The following is a 20402-nucleotide window of genomic DNA, read 5'->3' on the forward strand; positions in this document are numbered from 1 at the left end:
TAACCTGCAATCTTCTTCCTGACCTCTCCACGCCCACCCCTACTCCAGCCTATCACCCTCACCTTATCACCCTCACCTTAACCTCCTTCCACCTATCGCATTTCCAACGTCCCTCCCCTAAGTCCCTCCTCACTACCTTTTATCTTAGCCTGCTTGGCACACTTTCTTCATTCCTGAAGAAGGGCTCATGCCCGAAACGTCGATTCTCCTGCTTCTTGAATGCTGCCTGACCTGCTGCGCTTTTCCAGCAACACATTTTCAGCTCTGATCTCCAGCATCTGCAGTCCTCACTTTCTCCTAGAAGATTATATTGCTGGTTGACCAATTTTTTTAACAAGTGTCCTTCATGCAAATAGTTTTCTCTCAGCTGTTCCCAATATTATTAAATAGTGATAACAAAACTTATTTGTGTAATACAGTGATTTAAGCATTCTTTTTAAATTTTAAGCTAAGAATTCCTTCCTAAAAGTAAAAGCTTTCACCGTTCCATTAAGGGACTTAAGCCACCTCAGGTGTCTGATATTGAACTCAGTACTTTGTGTCATGATTTAGATTCTTCCCTTTTCTGGCTCTTTTAAAGCTCTCCGTGATCTATTCAAGCTTAATATTTCTTACTATTTCTAGCTGTTTAAAGCTTCAATAGACAGGTTGAGCACTACTACTTTTTAAGTTGCCAGCTGCACAATTCACAGAAGCTGACATTTTGTGTACTTTCCACCCGCCAAACAATTAAGATATACTCAGTTTTCTGATTGCAAGTTTTCTTTTTTTTTCTCCAAGGATGGTTGAGCCTGAAAAACTGAAGATTTCTCCAATCTGTGCCCACCACTGCTGTCATATTATAAAAAGGCAAAATTCTCACACTGTTCATCATATTATGTAATGTCTCCAAGCTTCCAGACTATTGTATTGTTGTGACTGACAAGCATTAGAGTAGTTTCACTGCCACTGGTCCTTCTTCGTGGTAAGTGTCTCATTTACTAATACAAGGAGGAAGAAGGTCAACACAGAGCCTTGAGTAGAATATAGGTTCAGTCTTGATCAATAGCATTTAGTTTTATTACATATTCACTTAATAGAGTTACATTACATCTTAGGTACATGATGGCCTCTTGTGAGACACTGGGCTCAAGTACATTACTGTTAGTTGTTAGAAAGGGATTTCCAAACTAAAATGGATTGATGCAAGTCACCAGTTGTGAGACTGTTTCACAAAAAAAAATTGCTTGCTTAAAGAAATTTGAGAACCTTGAACATGGATACCTGGCGAGTCATAAGAATGTTAGAAAAGTGATGAGAAAAAAAAATCACTGATTAAACACGTTTTAGTTTGTTTCATGAAAGAAGGGGGAATATGGAAGATATATGAAATATTAAGTTTAATTGTCATTAGCTTTATTTATGGATTGTCACTCTGTCTTCAGAGTTTTATTTAAATAGAAGAGGTTAATTTATTCATTTTGCATGTAGGTAAGTGGATGATTAGGATTATTTGGTAATTTAATTCACTGAGTACATAAAAGGCAGAACATATGGGGCTGATGTGGGGAACGAATTGAAAGACTGAGTACTTAATAAATTTTATCCATAAAGAAATGTCTTGTTTTCTGACTCACTAAATGGTTTGGATCTAATTTGTCGATGCATGGTTACAGTGGTAGATTAGTAATAGGCTGTTGTTTGTGAACTCACAAAGCAACTGCAGGATAGGAGATTGGAGCAGAATGAGGAAAATGGCTGGGTGTAGAAACTGACCTTCCTCAGAGGAGTAAGAGAGACAGTCCAGAAACTAAAGTTGATTTCTGGGTTCTGCTCATGTTTTTTTTTGTCATTAAAAAGATATATGAAAACTGCTGAAAATGTCCAAGAAGCACTGAAGTGTTTATAAGACTGAGCAGTGCTTTTCCAGAAAATATTGTGTCAGTTGATAAAGCTAATCTGTATATTCTTCTACAGTCACAACTGAAGTGGGACAGAGTGGTAGAAATTATGAAAGTTTCTTGTTTAAAGAAGTGTCATTTTTGCATAATGAGGAAGAGAGGTCAATTGTTATTCGTAGGTATGAGATCAAAACACTCATTGATGGTGACAGACGGCGATGATTCTTTTCCAGAAAATTTACTGAACATACAGGTGCTGATACAGGCTCTCTGTAGAAATTATAAACATGTTCCTTTGTAGATAGTTCTTTTAAAACTGGATTTAATTAATGACCTGTAATTGTGAAGTTGTTTCTTAACTTAGCTATTCAGTTTTTAAAATTAGGAAATGACTTGGTTGACTATAAGTCCTGTAGTTTCAAAAAGAATTGTTGAGGTTGTTAAAACTTTAGAGGTATCAGAAAGAAAAGTCTTAAAACACAAATCTATGGGTTCCTACAGCCTTGCTATGGAAATTACTGTGTTGATGAAAGATGTATTCAAAGAGTCCAAAGGTCACTGTTAGTTTTAAAGGAACATTGCAGTATCAGGTTGAGAATAAATAGTTAGTGGCAGTTGAAACCTATTTACAGCCATCAGTATTAAAAATGTTTGGGAAACAATATCAAGGTGCTGGGAAAAAACAACAACAGTACTCAAAGTTCATGATAGAACAAGTGAATGATGGGGGTCAGGAGATGATGAGGTTGGGTGAAGGGATAGGTTCAAATGATACATAGCTGAGCTGCTGATAGCTTGGAAGTACTGAGCTGAGATCTTTTGCAAATAGAGATGGGACTTTTAAATCACCTGTTCTAAACTTGCCTTACCTATATCTCTTAAGGTGATTGGCCTACCTCTGACTTACTTTTAGCCTTGGACTATCCCACCTGCTGCAGTCCTGAGACAGAGATAGAATAGTAACAGTGGAATTAATCCACCTCTGGCATGAAAATCCAGCCCCAGGAATTCCTCCCAGTGATTAACAACAGTATCTATTAACAGTCATGAATGGGATGCTGGAAAAGCACAGCAGATCAGGCAGCATCTGAGAAGCAGGAGAATCGACATTTTGGGCAATCAGGAATGAGGTTAGTGAGCCAATGGGGTGCAGAAATAAATGACAGTGGGATGGGGTGTGGGGGGGGGGGGGGCGCGGTTGGCGAAGGTAGCTGAGAGTGTGACAGGTAGACGGAGATGGGGGTCATGGTGACAGAACCCGCCCCCCCAGGTCCTTACCTCCCACCCTACCAACCTCTGTATACATCACATCCGCTACTTCAGTCACCTACAAACAGACTCCACCACCAGAGATATATTACCCTCCCCTCCCCTATCCATTTTCTGTAAAGATTATTCCCTCTACGACTCTCTTGTCAGATGCACGCTGCCCGCCCCACCAGCCCCCCATCAATCCCCCCTTCCCTCCCGGCACCTTCCCCTGCCACTACAGCGATTGCAAAACCTGCACCCACACCTCCCCCCTCACCTCCGTCCAAAGCCCCAAAAGAGCCCTCCACATCCATCAGTGTTTTACCTGCATTTCGACACATGCAGTTTCCTCTACATTGGGGAGATAGGATGCCTTCTTGCAGAGTGCTTCAGAGAACATCTCCGGGACACCTGCATCAACCAACCACACCGCCCCATGGCTAAACACTTCAACTCCTCCTCCCGCTCCGCCAAGGACATGCAGATCCTGGGCCTCCTCCATCGTCACACCCTTGCCACCCGACATCTGGAGGAAGCACATCTCATCTTCCGTCTTGGGACCCTCCAACCACATGAAATCAATGTAAATTTCACCAGTTTCCTCATTTCCCCTCCCCCCACCTTATCCCAGTTCCAACCAGGAAGGCACCATCCTCATGACCTGTCCTACGTCCATCTTCCTGCCCACCTATCACCATTACCTCCACCTGCGTCTACCAATCGCACTCGCTACCTTCCCCCCAGCCCCACTCCCCTCTCATTTATCTCTCCACCCCCTCAGCTGACAAGCCTCATTCCTGATGGAGGGCTTTTGCCCGAAATGTCGATTCTCCTGCTCCTTGAATGCTGCCTGACCTGCTGTGCTTTTCCAGCACCCCACTCTTGACTGATCTCTTGCATCTGCAGTCCTCACTTTCTCCCTGTATCTATTAGTAGTCAGGCTTCGATCTTCACAACGGAAGATTCATCTGGAGTATAGAAGGCGCATAATAATAGGTAGACTAAGGATTCAAAACCACCATTAATCAATGATGTTTCATTAAGCATTGGGGAATACAGCATCCTTAATGCATTGGGCATAATGGGAGGAGATTTTAGTCATCTGAGGCATAAACAGGGCATATAAATTGAGAAGTCAGTACATTAAATATTTAAGAGATAACACTACAGCACTGAAATGTAATCTTCATGACTGTAATAAATTTGCAGAAAATTATGTATATAAGCTTATTATCCAATTCTCAGGTTCAAAATATATTAGTTTAATGAGCAGCTGCATGACAACTAAGATGATGACTGAATTAAAAGCATAATTTTTTTTGTTCATGAGGTATGAGTATTGCTGTCAAGACCAGCATTTTTCACCCAGTCCTAATTGCCATTAAGAAAGCATTGATGAGTTGCCTTCTGGATACTGCTGCAACTCATGTAGTGTGAACCCATTTATTGTGCAATTCGTAAGGGAGTTACAGGAGTTTGACATAGGTACAGTCAGGAAACAATGAAACAGATCCAAATCAAGATGATGTGTGGCTTGATGACAAGGATGACTCACTCTTCCCTCCCTTCTGGTGATGTAGCAGCATAGACAGTAGCAATTCAGAGGCTTTGTTTCTCATGGGAACTACTATTCAATCAAGGTCTGCTGTCTGCTTATCAATTTGATCGCATATCAGTCTTCAGACTTGACTAAATTGAATGGTGGAGAGCATGAGCAATATTTAAGCTGAATTATGGTATAGTTTTGTGGAAATCAACTTCTGGAGACTTTGATGGAATTTTACTGAGTCACATCAGGACCAAAATGCATGTCTCAAACCCATCAGCTGAATGAGTAAATGCAGATGAGAATTTACTGGCAGTGGCCAATTAAGAAACCTCCACTAGGACCTCTATTCCATTATGCATGATAGCAAGCCTCTCCCCATCTGCCATCCTGTTCACAGCCAACATCACAGCAGTGTAGGCAATGTCACTAATAAACATAACCAACACTGTGGTTGTCGGGAGGACAGTAGACAGAGGTGCACTTAAATGGGTGAAGGGAATTTTATTTAACACGCCAGGCAGCCAAACAACGTTAGTTGGACGGCTGACCCCTCAAGTGAACATGTTGGACTCACAGGGATGGCCAATGTCACCAAGAGCCCCTCCATGGTACATGAGGTATGGAAAGAAAAATGTTCAGAAGCAGTTTTGATATAGAGGTTGGTCCCTTCATACTATGTATGACCATTTCAATGTTAATGGAATTGTGAACCAGCCATTAATAGGTCAGTTAATAGCCTCTGGTCACTGTGGCGAGCTATGGTTGTTCCCACCATTCAAAATCTTCCATGATTAATGAAGAAATATTTCTTTCCAATGCCTTCTGTCAGTACTTCACCAATTCTCCTGCCTTATCCCGAACACCTGGTCTAATCTTAGCCTACATGTTATTTTAAGTATATAATACAAATTATTATGTATTTGAGAATTAAACATTTAAACAATTAAGCTAATAGAATGAGCTGTTGCAATTTTATGTGGATTAAATCCAGAAGGTATCCACAAGTTTATCCTCAGCATATTTTGCTGCTGTAGATACAGTGCAGTGTGACTGTCACTTTCTCAAAATTGCACCCATGGCTAGTTCACAGTTGTCAGCATTTCTTGCATTAAAATATTTCTAGTGGGAACCTGTGCCACTTAAAATTGGATGCTTTCCTCAGGTGGAAGATCTGAAGCTAGTTGCCTTGCTGTTAGTGGAGTCCACAACTGCTAGAGATCTTTAAATATTATTAGTTTGAATTGACTGGTTTCAACCTCGGAACCAAATGCTTTGTGAAGGATTGTATTTAGAAAACACCATACTCCTTAATTTTAAATATCCTGGATATCTTCAGCAACAGCGGATGCTAGCAACACAAATGTAACAACATATAATATTTCCACTTTTTCTCTGTGTGAACATATTTGGCTTCTGCCCCCACTGTTTTTCAGAAATTCTGACAAATAACTGAAAGGGTTTAGAACTGGCATAACCAAACTCCATTTCAGATAACAACTGTGTAACCATTCGAAAAGTAATTTCAAGGGTATTGTCATATTCTTCTAATTATAGCACAAAGGAAATATTCATACAACAGAAACAGTAAAGAGAAGGACAATAAGTTATTAAAATATAAGAAATAAGAACAAGAATGGGTCATATGGACTGTCAAGCCTGCTCTGCCAATGATCACACTGTGGTTGATCTTTAATGTGAGGGAACTAATTGAGCAGGTAATTGAAACTTTAGACCTCAGGCTTCTCAAAAGATACTTGAGAGTGGATCATATGGATGGAAAAGACTTAATCTTCAGAAGAACTAAGTGTTTACCTTGAAAATTGGATTGACATTCGGCATCACATTTATCCACGAATAATTCATCACATGACTCTGTACTTGTACTATCCTCTAAATCTTCAGTTGTGTTATATGTATTTATTTCTGGACAGATCAATTCACAGGCTGCACACAAAAGAATCAGAATTTTAGGAAATATTTTATCTGCTTATGTCAACGTCACTGAGAATATGAGTTGCTCAGCTTTAGTCTAAATAGATTCTGGGCTGACATTCCAGGGCCATATTGAAAGAAATCTTGCATAGTACTTGTTGAAAATTTCTTTGAAAGCAACTTCTGCATCCCCTTATAAACAGATGTTTACTTTAGTTACTTCTACTAAATCTCACCTGTTTCTTCACGTAGACCTAAAGAGTCCTATGCAACATTATGCAGAACGGCAAGTTTTCTTGACCAATGTTGTTCCCATAACCAAAAGAATAAACAGATTAACTAATCATTACTTAGTTTGCGGCTCATTTGACTTTCATGTTTGCAAATCAATGATATCATATACAACTACAATGATTTCACTTTAAAATTAATTTATTGGATGAAAAACGCTTTGGATTGTCAAAGGGACATGATAAACTGACATATAAATGCAACTTGGCTTTGGTTAAACATGGGCCAGAGTGTTTGGTGGAATACTAAAAGCCACAGTGGAATTTTCCTACATTATTCAATCGCCCATGTAAGTCAGAAGATTATGTGAAGAATAATTGAGGTTGGACCATGTTCCTAAGGTAGCCAGAAAATACTGCTTCAAATGTTCAAAAGTGTCACCAGTTGGATTTTGAAACACCTGATTGTTTCCACTGGCATTTCCTTAAACAATGAGGCAGACATTTGAAGTTAAAATGTTTTGGGGTCAGAGAGGGGAAAAGAGAGCGAGAAAGCAAGGGTAAGAAACAGAAAATACAAATATGAAAAAGCATTGACTGAGTCTATGCTGATTCCAATTTCATTTTTTTAATGAAAGACACTTCAAGGGAAAATCAAGGAATTAGCCATTCAGTGCCTTAAACTGTGCCATCATTCTAGATCATGGCTGATTATGCTGCTTTCCAATACTATCAACATATGCTTTTAAGTTATTTGGCTCCTATCAATTTCCATATAGAACCTGTTCAATGATCAAGCTTCCACAGCCCTCTGGAGAATTCTTTCCTGAAGAAGGGCTTATGCCCGAAACGTCAATTCTCCTGCTCCTTTGATGCTGCCTGACCTGCTACGCTTTTCCAGCAACACATTTTTCGGCTCTGATCTCCAGCATCTGCAGTCCTCACTTTCTCCCTCTGGAGAATTCCAAAGATTTATCACACTTTGAGTGAAGAAATGCCTCCACATCTCAGTCTGAAATCCCCTTATGTCCTCTGGTTCTAGATTCATCAGACAGGGAAAAATCCTGTCGATATCTGTCTTAGAGTCATACAGCACAGAAACAACCCCTTCGGATCAAGTAGTCCGTGACGACCACAATACCAAACTAAACTAGTCCCACCTGCTTGCGTTTGGCCCAAAGCCCTCCGAACATTTCTTATTCATATTCTTATTTAAATGTCTTTTAAACATTGTAACTGTATCCATTCCCACCACTTCCTCTGGAAGTTCATTTCACACTGTGCAAAAAATGTTGTCCCGTCTTTTTAAAATCTTTCTCCTCTCACCTTAAAAATATGCCCCCAATCCTGAAATTCCCCATCCAAGGGAAAATACATCTGCAGTTCACCTTAGCTATACCTCTCATGATCTTATAAACCTCTTTAAGGTCACCTCAACCTCCTATGCTCCAGTGAAAGAGGTCCAGCCTCTCCTTTTAATTCAAACCCTCCACCCCTAGCAATATCCTGGTACATCTCTTCTGAAACCTCTCCAGCTTAATAATATCCATTCTATAACGGGACCAGAATTGAACGCAGTATTCCAGAAGAGTCTCACCAACATCCCGTACAACTGCAACATAGTCCCAACTCTTATATTCAAATGTCTGAGCAATGAAGGCATGCATGCATAAAGGCCTATCCATATATAATGCAAACTTCAAAGAATTATGTAGCTGAACCCCTAGGTCTCACTGTTCTACAATAATACCCAAGGCCATGCTTTTAATTGCATAAGTTCTGCTCTTGTTCATTTCCCAAAATGCAATACCTCACATTTATCCAAATTTAACAATTTTTTAAAAATCTGCCTTTGTTTCTTCTAACAAAGAGAATAAATTCACACACATTTACATTATATTCCATCTTATTCACTTCACTTGTCCAACTCCTGTTGAAACCTCCTTCCAACATTCTTACAACTTATATTCCCAGCTAGTGTAATCAGTAAACTTGGAAATTTTTACAATTGGTCTTGTTGCAAATATATGTATACATTTACAGACTATGAGAGAAAATGAATGGTGTTTGTTGAATTGTTTGGTTATTTGCTGCAACATCCATCTCTGTGCTAATGTTGCTTAGAAATCTTGGCTTGGTTTGACTTCTGCTTTGAACATCTGAGGGCATCAAAGAAGAATCAGTAAAACTAAAGGGTCTCTCTGTCTCTCTCATTCTCCTCGTTGAAATTTGATAAAACCTCCGTATTTTTTCATCCAGCAAACCATGAGAATCTGAAATGTGATGAAATGCCACAAACCTGGAACAAGCTTGACTTCCGATCAGTCCTATTGAAGCCTGTTTAAAAGATCTCCTATTGGTATATGGCTGTCTGTGATATGATTTTTGTCAACGAGAAGCTTGGTGGACTGTGAGGAGTAATCAACCTATATCCTTTATTTACAGTCAATTGGTTGGTAAGGCTTCTCTTCCTTTTTTGTTTTAATATAATTTCTATAGAACTGTTGCTGACCTGTTCATGTGATTGCATTTCTTTGGGATTACAAAGCTTAATTTTGAATTACATTTTAGATGTTAACTGTTTTGTGACTTATTTTTAAGAATAGCTTTGGTGTTATAATAAACAGATTCTATTGGGGCAGCACGGTGGCTCAGTGATTAGCATTGCTGTCTCACAGCGCCAGGGACCTGGGTTTAATAGCACTGTCGGGTGACTGACGTTCATCTGGAGTTTGCATGTTCTACCTGTGTCTGCATGGGTTTCCTCTGAGTGCTCTGGTTTCCTCCAAAGATGTGCAGATTAGGTGAACTGGACATGCTAGGTTGCCGGTTGTGTCCAGGGAGGTGCAAGCTTAGTGAAATAGCCATGGGTTACAGGGATAGTATAGGGGTGTGGGTCAGGGTGGGATGTTCCTCCGAGGGTGAGTGCGGACTTAATGGGCCAAATAGCCTGCTTCCAAACTGTAGGGATTCTATGATATTTTGAGCTTATGAAAGTTTCTTTTAGTTTGGCTAGCAGTACCAAAGAGAAATAAATGGGTGTTTCAGGGACTGAATTTTAACATTTATACTAATATTATGATTGTCTGAGTAGTGCAGCTTGATTATCAGCTTACTCTTCCCATCACGGTGACAACAGTCCATCATCCAAATTAGTTATGTAGATCATGAACAGGTACGGTCCCAGCACTGACGCATATCGTACCCCACTCATAACAATCAACCTTCTTCAGAATGATCCATTTATTCTTACTCTCTGCTTTCAGTTTTTTAGCCAATTCTCAATCCATACTAACATATTCCACCCACTTGTTTGTGCTGTATCTTTATTTATGAATCTCTTGTGTGAGTCTTATCAAATGCCTTCTGAAAATTCTAATACTCCATATCTACTGGTTTTGATCTGTATATGCTATAAGTAGCATCTTGAAAAACTTTGTCAAACATGATTACCTTTCATAAATCAATGTTCATTCTGCCCAATTTTGCCACTCTTTTCCAAATGTTCAGTCTTCTCAGTTTTTAAGGAAAAATTCAAACATTTCCCCGATTACTGACAACAAACTAACAGGTCTGTAGTTCCCTGTTCTCCCACTTCCTCCCTTCTTAAATAGCTGGATTACATCTGTTACCTTGCAGTCAGCAGGAGCCTTTTCAGAATCCAAATAATTACCAAATGTTAACCACCAATTCATCCACTGTCTATTTTGCTAATTCCTTCAATGAAGCTCATCTGGTGTAGGACATTTATCAACACTCATTATAGCTATGTTTTTCAAGTGCCACTTATTTATGAATACTAATTTTTTTCACACTGCAATTACACAAGTTCCTTGGTCACATACAGAAAATCTCCCAAAATAGCATCTTCTTCCATGACACATATCCAAAGTAAAAATATATAAGCACCAAAGTCCCCTGGTACTAATGGCTTGCATTCTAGGGTCCTAAAAGAGGGTGTTACGAGATAGTGGATGCATTGTTTTTAATTTCCCAAAACTCCTTGGTAAACTGCCAACGTGTAACCCCATATTCAAAAAAGGAGGCAAAAAGTGGGTAACTATAGGCTGATTAGCATAACACCTGTTTTTGGAAACATGTTGAGATCAACTATTAAGGAAGTAATAGCAGCACACATGGAAAATCAAGGAAACTCAGCATGGCTTTATGAAAGGGAAAACATGTCAGTGGTGGCAATTTCCTCTGCCTACTGTGTTACACCTCACACCTGAAAGGAAAGAAGAGAGACAGCCACATAAAAAGTAAGTTCAATAGGATAACTGAAGCAAAGACGATAAGAGACTGATGTAATGAACAGCAACCAACACAAAAATGTCAAAAATGGATGCGATTGACTAAATGCTGTGTGTGACATCACAGAACAGTGACCAGAATGAAGAATATAGCTTAAACAAGAGCTTAAACTGATGCTGAAAATTTTTAAAAGAATTCAGTATTTCACAGCAAAATCTTTTGGGAGAACTCCATTTGTATCCTGTTGGCATTAGTTTAGTCACATCACAGTTGGCAGTGGCCATAAGATAGGAACAGAATAATGCCATTTAACCGATTAAGTCTACTCTGTCTTTCAATCATGGTTGATATGTTTCTCAACCTTATTCTCCTGTGTTCTCCCTGTAATCCTTACAAAACCAAGAAAATGTTCAAGATTGCTTTTCCTCACATAGGTGAATCTGCTCATATCTTAATCCCCCAGATTTTCTTCAGAACTTCATTTCACTAGGCAGGCTTTAGCCTTGTGCATTCCATCACAAAGTACCTTTTCCATACATATCTGCTATATGTGATTGGGGCTAGTAGTCACCTACCTGCCACCTTTGTGTACATCAAAATTTCATTCCAGATTTGTAATTATGGCTGTTTGTTATCTTTCATTAACTTTTCTTCAAATCTTTTCATGGCCACTAAGACTTCCCAATCATTTGGTATTCTGCATCCAGTAGTACTCCTGACTTGTCCTTGTTTGACTATGCCTTTTGTCTTGCCTTATATCTATTTCTTCAATTAATAGGATTCCTTTCAATAGTTTTAGGTGGTATGTTCACTCCCACACCACCTGTTCAATTTGTACTGCATTTTCATTCACTTCATTTTTGTACTTCATATTCCTAATCCATAGGTTGAATCTCCAAACCGTCAACCTGTAAATACATCAACTTTTATATTTTCCAGTGGCCTTCCCTGCTCTACTTAGAAAAGTCCCACTTCTCCATGATTAGCTCATTTTAGAAAATACTTGTCCTTAGAACCCATTTTTGGAAGTTGTCTTTTGAACCAATAACCTCATTTTGATTGTCAGAACTGATCTGTCCATTATGAGACTGTTGAATGGCTTTTGTCCAAAACGTCAATTTTCCTGCTCCTTGGATGCTGCCTGACCTGCTGTGCTTTTCCAGCACCACTCTAATCCTGTCAACAGCAACAGTTTAATCCTGAGAGCTGCCGATATGAGGGGTGCCTGTTTCCACTTCACTTTGTATAACTCATTTTGATTCTGCAAATTTCGAAGAGGATACCTCAACATTCTGGCTCCCTTGCAAGACTGGTTTTTACCAACAACCATTTTCCAAGTATCTCCACTCTTTAAGCCTCTCCCTCATATAATAAACCATATATCAGCAATTGAAACTGGTTTACAATGGCTTTACATTATATCTTAAAGCTTGTTGAATTCTTTCTGAGACTGCAGCTATCTGCCTGAATGAAGTCCACTCAAGTGCTTTAAAAAGTAAAGCTAATTGTAATCTTTTTATTTATTCATTTTTGCGGGAGGTGAGTGTTACTGGCTGGCCAGTATTTATTACCCATCCCTAGTTGCCCCTGAGAAGGTAGTGGTAAGCTGCCTGCTTGAACTGTTGCAGTCCACATGCTGTGGATTGACCCACAATGCCATTAGGAAGGGAATTCCAGGATTTTGACCCAGCAACAGTGAAGGATCGATGATATATTCCCAAGTCAGGATGGTGAGTGGCTTGGAGGGGAACTTGAAGGTGGTGGTGTTCCCTATATCTGCTGCCCTTGGCCTTCTCGATGGAAGTGGTTGAGGAGTTGGAAGGTATTGTCTGAGGATCTTTGGTGAATTTCCGCAGTGCTTCTTATAGATTGTACACACTGCTGCTACTGAGAATCGGACAGAATGAATGCTTGTGGGTGTAGTGCCAATCAAGGGGGCTGCTTTGTCCTGGATGGTGTCAAGCTTTTTGAGTGTTGTTGGGGCTGCACTCACCCAAGCAAGTGGGGAGTATTCCATCACACTTCTGACTCGTGTCTTGCACATAGTGGACAGGCTTTGGGGAATCAGGAGGTGAGTTACTTGCCACAAAAAACCTTGCTTCTGATTTGCTCTTGTAGCCACTTTGTTTATGTGGTGAGTCCTTTCCCAAACTTGATCGCTTGTTACCAATGGATCTTCAGGATCTCTACCGAAAAACAACTGATATAGACTACATCCTTTGACTTGCAGTGAGTTTTTTTCCCCATTATATCTTCTATTTTTCTGGTGTATAGTTGATTACTTTTTTGTGCCACAAATGCTGCTGGAAATGAATGCTTTCCAAGCAGCTTTTTAGTACTTCTGATATTTGTTCTAGCTATGTGTTACCTGCAAATTTAACTTACATCAAAATTAAACGTCTGTCCAAACTTGATATTTTGGCACAGTCTAATAATTTTTGTGACAGCACAAACTGGGGAATTTCCAAATTAAATTTGAGGCATTCATAGTCTACTGGATTTCATTATGTACTCTTCCATAAAATTTTATCACTCTTTTTAAATGTGTTAAAATCTTTCATGCCTCAGTAGCAGACAGTAAATCATTTTTGTTAACTTTCCAAATTAAAAATCTTTCCAAAGTTTTAGCAATGCTCTCAGGCTCCACTTTTGGGGAAACAAACTCTACTTCTGAATGGTAGTGAAAGTACCAAGGTCATAATCTGGTTTCTCATTGGTAAACAAGTAATCCAGGTCAACATGGTTCAAAGTGTCAGATGTTTTAACAGCTGCATGAAATGTATTAATATTTGTCTGTGTTTCAAGACACAGAGTAGATCCACATGCAAACAAAGCCAAAATCATGCAAAGCCATGAATGTTCCCATTTATTTAACATGTGAAGGCATGATGCACTCCATTGGGAAAATTGCCAATGAAGTATACATGAGCAAAACTGCACAGCATGGCCTCATCAATGAAGTATTTGGAATTATGACTGGGTGATAGGAATGGATTAAGCAGGAAGTGAAACACCACTGGCAAACACAAGAGTACATGTGGGTCCTAAGGAGGGACAGTCTGAAGGAAATGGAGGCCCCTCTCCAAGGCTGCAATTGCTAAAGGTGGATCCTCAGATACTTTAACAGTGACAGCTATTATGTTTATCTGATAAGTATGGTGGCCCCTCCACAAATAGAATTGGTCTTGAGCATGCAAAGGCTCAGGCACCAAGAGGATATAAGCCATAGTAATTTCCTGCTTTTGTTCAAGAAAGAATGACAGCAGACTTTCTAGAAGGGTGACCTTACATAAGTTTATAAAATTTTGAGGTGTACAGATAAGGTGAATATGGGTGTCTTTTCCCTGGTGTGGGACATTTCAAGACAGAGGCATATTATTATGGTGAGAGGAGAAAAATTTTTTAAATGTTGACATGGAGATCGGTTCATGTCTGTAGAAAAGTGATGGATCCAGTACAGTTGCAATATTTACAAGTTATTTGGATGATAAATGTTTGGAAGGATATAGGGTGAGGTTCTGGATGTAGGTTTGCTCGCTGAGCTGGAAGGTTCATTTCCAGACATTTCATCACCCTACTAGGTAACATCTTCAGTGGGCCTCAGGTAAAGCACTGCTGATAATTCCTGCTTTCTATTTATATGTTTGGGTTTATTTGGGTTGGTGATGTCATTTCCTTTGGTGATGTCACTTCCTGATCTTTTTCTCTGGGGGTGGTAGATGGGTTTGTTGATAGAGATCCGGTTGGAATGCCATGCTTCTAGGAATTCTCATCGTGTCTTTGTTTGGCTTGTCCTAGGATGGATGTGTTGTCCCAGTCGAAGTGGTGTCCTTCCTTATCTGTATGTAAGGATACTAATGAGAGAGGGTCATGTTTGTTTTGTGGCTAGTTGGTGTTCATGTATCCTGGTAGCTAGTTTTCTGCCTGTTTGTCCAATGTGGTGTTTGTTACCGCCTTTGCATGGTATTTTGCAACCCGCTGAGAAAAAGAACCGGAAGTGACTTCACCAAAGGAAACGACATCACCAACCCAAATAAACCCAAACATATAAATAGAAAGTAGGAATTATCAGCCGTGCTTCGTCTGGAGGCCCACTGAAGATGTTACCTAGTAGGGTGACAAGACGTCTGGAAATGAACCTTCTAGCTCAGTGAGCAAACCTACATCCAGAACCTCAACCTGAGCTACAAATCTTCTCAAAACTCAATAGGTTGAGTGCAGATAGTTGGAACTATTTAGTTTGGGATTATGATTTGCATGCATTGGTTGGACCGAAGGGTCTGTTTCCATGCTACATGATTCTATAAGTAGACATATGTAAGTGATGGGGCTGTAAAAGTGGGAATGGCCCTACCAAAGGTTTATAAAGTTTGGGTTTCAGTTGTAACACATCCAAACAAGGTGATTAAAAATTATAGGACTCTTGTGGTGTAGGGGTACTGTTCCTATCATTTACGTAAACATCTGCATTTAATTTCCATCTGTTCAGGAGGAGTCTCATAACATGTCTGAAAAGACTGAATAAAAATAAGTAAGCAGGTGAATAAGTTTAGTTGTTTATTAAACACACAAGGGTCAGGGTGACAATATTTCACAGGGTAGGGTTTCAGATCATGAGGTGTCAGATGGGTACTTGATGTCAGAAATTGGCGGAAGGGTGGGGATTTGGCTTAGTTCTGGGGAGAGAAGAGAGTGATGAGCTGATTGGGTCTTGAGTGAGGTGGGGTCCTGGAGGAGTAGATGAGATCTTAATCTGGGTTGGGTCAGTTGCCAAGGGGCTTGTTGGGAGATTTGGGAGTCTGGTAGTGTTAGCTAATATCATCATTGGTGGGGTAATGATCGGGCTTTGTTAGATGGATGTAGATATTTGTGGATGAATGGGTCCAGTCTCATCACCCAGTTCTGATGAGACATTGAGTTAGTCGCCAGGTGTGGGGATGTTGGAGTGCTGGGTTTGGTTTGAATCTGAGAGAGGATGTGGGGTTGGGACATGTTGGGCCTTAGGGTGGGTGACATGGATCAGGTCCAGCAGTGTTGGGTCAGGTAGTGCTGTAGGGTGGGCAACATGATCAGGTGTGGGGTTGTGTTGTGTTGTGGATGGAGGCTGATTATGTCAGAGTCAGCAATGTGTAGTCAGTAGTGTGTGAAGTGTTCTATTTGATAGTTACCTTACAGTTAGGTTTTAAATTATTTTTTCTTCTTGGGTAATTAAGCTTAAGTGAGTTAGGGTTCTTGAAATTCTCAAACTTGAAGGGGGTTTTCTGGACAAGAAGCAGGGGAATTGCCCGTCAGAACTTTCAATTTCTGGGCCATTACTTTGGAGTCTGTTGTGTCAGGATTTCATATGATTCTTTTCCATCCCCCTGCAGACTGTATTACTCCAATAATTATCTGGGCATCAGAATATCTGGGCCATTGTTACTATCTGATTGCATTACCTAATAAATGAGTTAGAAAGAATGACCATGTCTCCTCTAAAACACAAAACGTAGCTTCCAAAAATCCAGAAGAGCTCTTAACAAAATATTAATTTTGCCCTGCACACACTTATTCATTAACAGAATGAGGATCTGGTTAAATATCATTTTTTTTTCAGTAAATTAATTAGACAGATACTGTAGCTATTGCCATAAAAAGGCTTGGCTTTCCTTGGTGATCTAGCACTATGTGGAAGGATTTGGTTTTAGGGGCACTCCCCATTTCTGAAGAAAGGTTCCAGTTAGAAAGGTAGACACCATTTGGGTAGAGAACAGTAGGAGTGAGCGTGGAAATCTGATGCTGATTACTACCCCTGAAGATTCAGGCTGAAATGTCCTTTTCACTTTGATTTGGCTGCAGACCACCCATGCTCTATGACTCATCATATTCTAATCCCTAATCAGTAGTGCAAGCTAGTGGTTGCAAGGTTTCTTGCAGCCACGAGGCCTCTTCATCAGTGTTCTCTCATCACATCCTGAGGTGTTGTGAATGGATTGGCAGCAGTTCTTGAGTGTCTGAAAGGAGGATGACAGAAGAGAAACAAGAGGTCCCTGGATTTACAACATTAACCCTGTTTCTCTCTCACTCTACAGATGCTTGCAGACCTGCTGAATTTCTCCAGCACTTCCTGTTTATTGTGTTTCAGATTTCTAGCATCCATAGTTCTTTGTTTTTATGTCAAAACAGACAGGTTGGAGAACCACTGATTTACATACATGATATTATTAATGCCGTGCCAATCAATGTCACATTCCAAAAACTGAACAATTCAAACTGCTGAATCTCAATCCTCCATGTAGTAAATTGTCGCAAATAGAGATTTTTTAAAAATAACACTACTCTTGTTTTTTCTCTTATTTTTCTTTTGTCACTGTCTCTTAACCTGATCTTTATTAATCTTGTTTTTTAAATACCCAGATGTCCCATAGCTTTCACTGCACCATTACAAGTTTGCAACTGTTGGAATTTTACAGCACAATTTATACTTAGGCTGAAGGGTGCAAGGGTGTACAAACAAGATGGCTGCTCAGCAAGAATCGGCCCATTTACTGCATATAATTGCACAATGTAAGAAATGAATAGATCCCACAGTGAATACTTTATGCCATTAATCCATCTATGCAATGCAAAGTTTTAAAAATGTCAAATTTATGTTGCATCTTTCAATGCATGGAAGATTCCCCAAAGAACTTTATTCATAATGCATAGTTGGTTTCATACTGAGTCTGCCTCAATGAAATGCTTTCAAAGTGAAGAGATGAGGAAGTGTGTGATATCACATGAAACAGTTTATTTACTGCTGCTTATGAAACGAGGATCATGGAATCAAGTTAACATTAGATACAAATTAGACAGTAAAATCTAAATTTCTCATTGCACTGCTTGCTGATGAGTAACCATTAGTAAAGTTTGTAAACTGGCATAAGCATTATGATAAAATTGATAAGGGCAACAACAATCTATAAAAGAACAAGAAGACAAAACTATTTTTATACACAAGAAGCCATTCATTATGATCATGCCTGTTCTTGGGGATTCAATGCTATATTCCTGGATTCCCTAGAAGACTGAAACTATCTATCCCAGCCTTAATACTTTTCAATAATGCAGACTCTGCAACTCACTTTCGGACAGAATTCCAAAAATTCAGAACCCCATAAGTGAAGAAATTTTTCCTCATCTCAGTCCTAAATCATCTGTCCCATATCCCCTGAAACTGTGTCCCTATGTTTAGATTGCCTGACCAATAGAAACAATCCCTCAGCACCGAAAATTTCCTCCAGAATCTTGGATTTTTCAATGAGATCACCTCTAATTCCTCTAAACTCTGAAGAACACTGACTTAATTTACGCAGCCTCTCATCATAGGACAACCCCTTACTCGAGGGGTTAATTCAGTGAACCCAAGCTGTACTGCCTCTAATGTAAGTATATCTTAAATGTGGAGACCAAAACAGCACATAGTACTCCTGATGTGGTTTCAAAAACCCTTTAAAATTGCAACAATAACTTTTCATGCTTGTATTTCAATCCCCTTATGATAAAAGTTAACATGCTATTTACCTTCCAAATTGCTCATTGCATATGTATGCTAACGTTCTGCATACCTTGTGCAAGCATACTGAAGTCTCAAGTCTCTTTGAAAATGAACACTTCAAAGTCTCTCAACTTATAAAAAATATTTTGCTTTCCTATTATTTCCAAAGTGAATACTTCCCTATATTATACTCTATTCACCAGCTTGTCATCCACTTGTTTAAACTGTCAACATCTCTTTGCAGTCTCTTTTGTGTCCTCCTCACAACTTATTTTTCACTCGGCATAGCAGGCCGAGGTACATGGTCTCTGTCTTTTCAACTAAGTCATTAATGTAGATTATAAATAACCAAGACCCCAAATCTGGCCCTTGTGGCAATTCAATATTCACTGCCTGCATCTTGAATATGTCCTGTTTGAGCTTATTGGAAAGTGTTATAAAGATTGCTTGTAATGATGAAAAATGAATCATTTCAAGAACTACAATTTCATTGACATAACTGTTATGAAAATATATTACCTGAATATTCAACTTAGAGTATAATTGACTGCATTATCTATATGTATATTTTGGATATTTTAGAAAGAACACTTTGCAAAACAAAGGAAAAGCAAAGGAAGCATCAGAAGAAATGTTGCATTTGCAAAGAATACAAGCTGCTTGACCTGAGTCACTGAGTCTACAAAACTTTCAGAATGAAATCACAAAACCCAGTCTGTGCATGTACGAAAGCTACCAAACGCAAACAGTGTCAGGGAGATACCTTGCCAGGAGTAATAGTCTTTACTATCTTTCTTTTATCTGAAACCTCTCTCATCAACGTTTGTGTTGAAAACCAAGTGGAAAACATATCACCTCAAGTGGAAGGTTTCTAAATGGAAATGTCTTCATTGCTGCAATCCAAGAATTTTTAAAGGAGGACACAGAATCTACCACCACTGCCTCCAGCTGAAAAGAATTCAACCAACCATACTTAATCCGGGAAGAAATTCCAATGCCAACAACCTACATTCTTGTGACTTCTGCTACAGACCAATATTTGTGCAGTCTGTGATTTTTTTTCCCCTGAACTGGACTGTTATTTGGCTAAAGTATGCTTAAAGTAACACTCTATAAAGAGTTATTTTTTACAGACTGGGAGTTCGTGTTTTTTTTTCCGAAAGAAAATAATAAATGTAGATACATAGTTCAATTTTTACACTTTTTGTAAGTCTTCACATATCTGTTTGATTACATTTTGTTTCTAAAAAACGACTTTTGATTTGTTATTGAAGGAACTTGGCTAACTTGTTTCTGGTCCTGAATATATGTAATGTAATTAGCACTATCATGTCGCTTTGCAAATTTAAATTTTATTGTAGCCAGTGAAGGAGTGGGACAAGGAATAAGTTCACCTCCTAATTTGATGGTAACGTAATAAAATCTAAAGTACCTGTAATATCAGATTGACATGCAGCATTATTAATGGCCATCCCTGAACTGGTACAACTGTATTGTTTTGATACTGCAGTCAGATTCTGTTCATTAGATCTTTCATCTGAATACAAAAGAATGCAAATTTTGAAAATATATTCACCTGAATCTTTGGTTTGTTTTCATCTCAAACTCAAATAAACTTTTCTAATAGATAACAAATATAACTTTGATATTATGAAATGGAGTACTAGTACATGTATACTTAGCCATTTACATGAAATTTTTTTCCTACAATAATGACATCACAAACTCTTCTCTTGGGTGTGGTCTGAAATAAACTGCAGAGGCATCAGACTTGAGTTGACCTCAGTTGA

General features: G+C 39.1%; 1 protein-coding gene and 1 long non-coding RNA gene across 2 annotated transcripts in view; one reads left to right on the forward strand and one right to left on the reverse strand.

The window, feature by feature from the left end:
- LOC122554768 (lisH domain-containing protein C1711.05-like) overlaps positions 1-20402 on the reverse strand; it is a 162293-nt gene that overhangs the window by 40901 nt on the left and 100990 nt on the right. Inside the window, exon 5 of the mRNA XM_043700140.1 lies at positions 6493-6624. The gene's annotated coding sequence lies outside the window, so the exon portion shown is untranslated. The remainder of the gene's footprint in view (positions 1-6492; positions 6625-20402) is intronic.
- LOC122554346 lies at positions 17510-20050 on the forward strand. Its single transcript, XR_006312966.1, has 2 exons — positions 17510-17642; positions 19195-20050. It is a non-coding gene; the product is annotated as an uncharacterized LOC122554346 (long non-coding RNA).

Source organism: Chiloscyllium plagiosum, chromosome 11 (genome assembly GCF_004010195.1).
Source record: "Chiloscyllium plagiosum isolate BGI_BamShark_2017 chromosome 11, ASM401019v2, whole genome shotgun sequence".
Classification (NCBI taxonomy): domain Eukaryota; kingdom Metazoa; phylum Chordata; class Chondrichthyes; order Orectolobiformes; family Hemiscylliidae; genus Chiloscyllium; species Chiloscyllium plagiosum.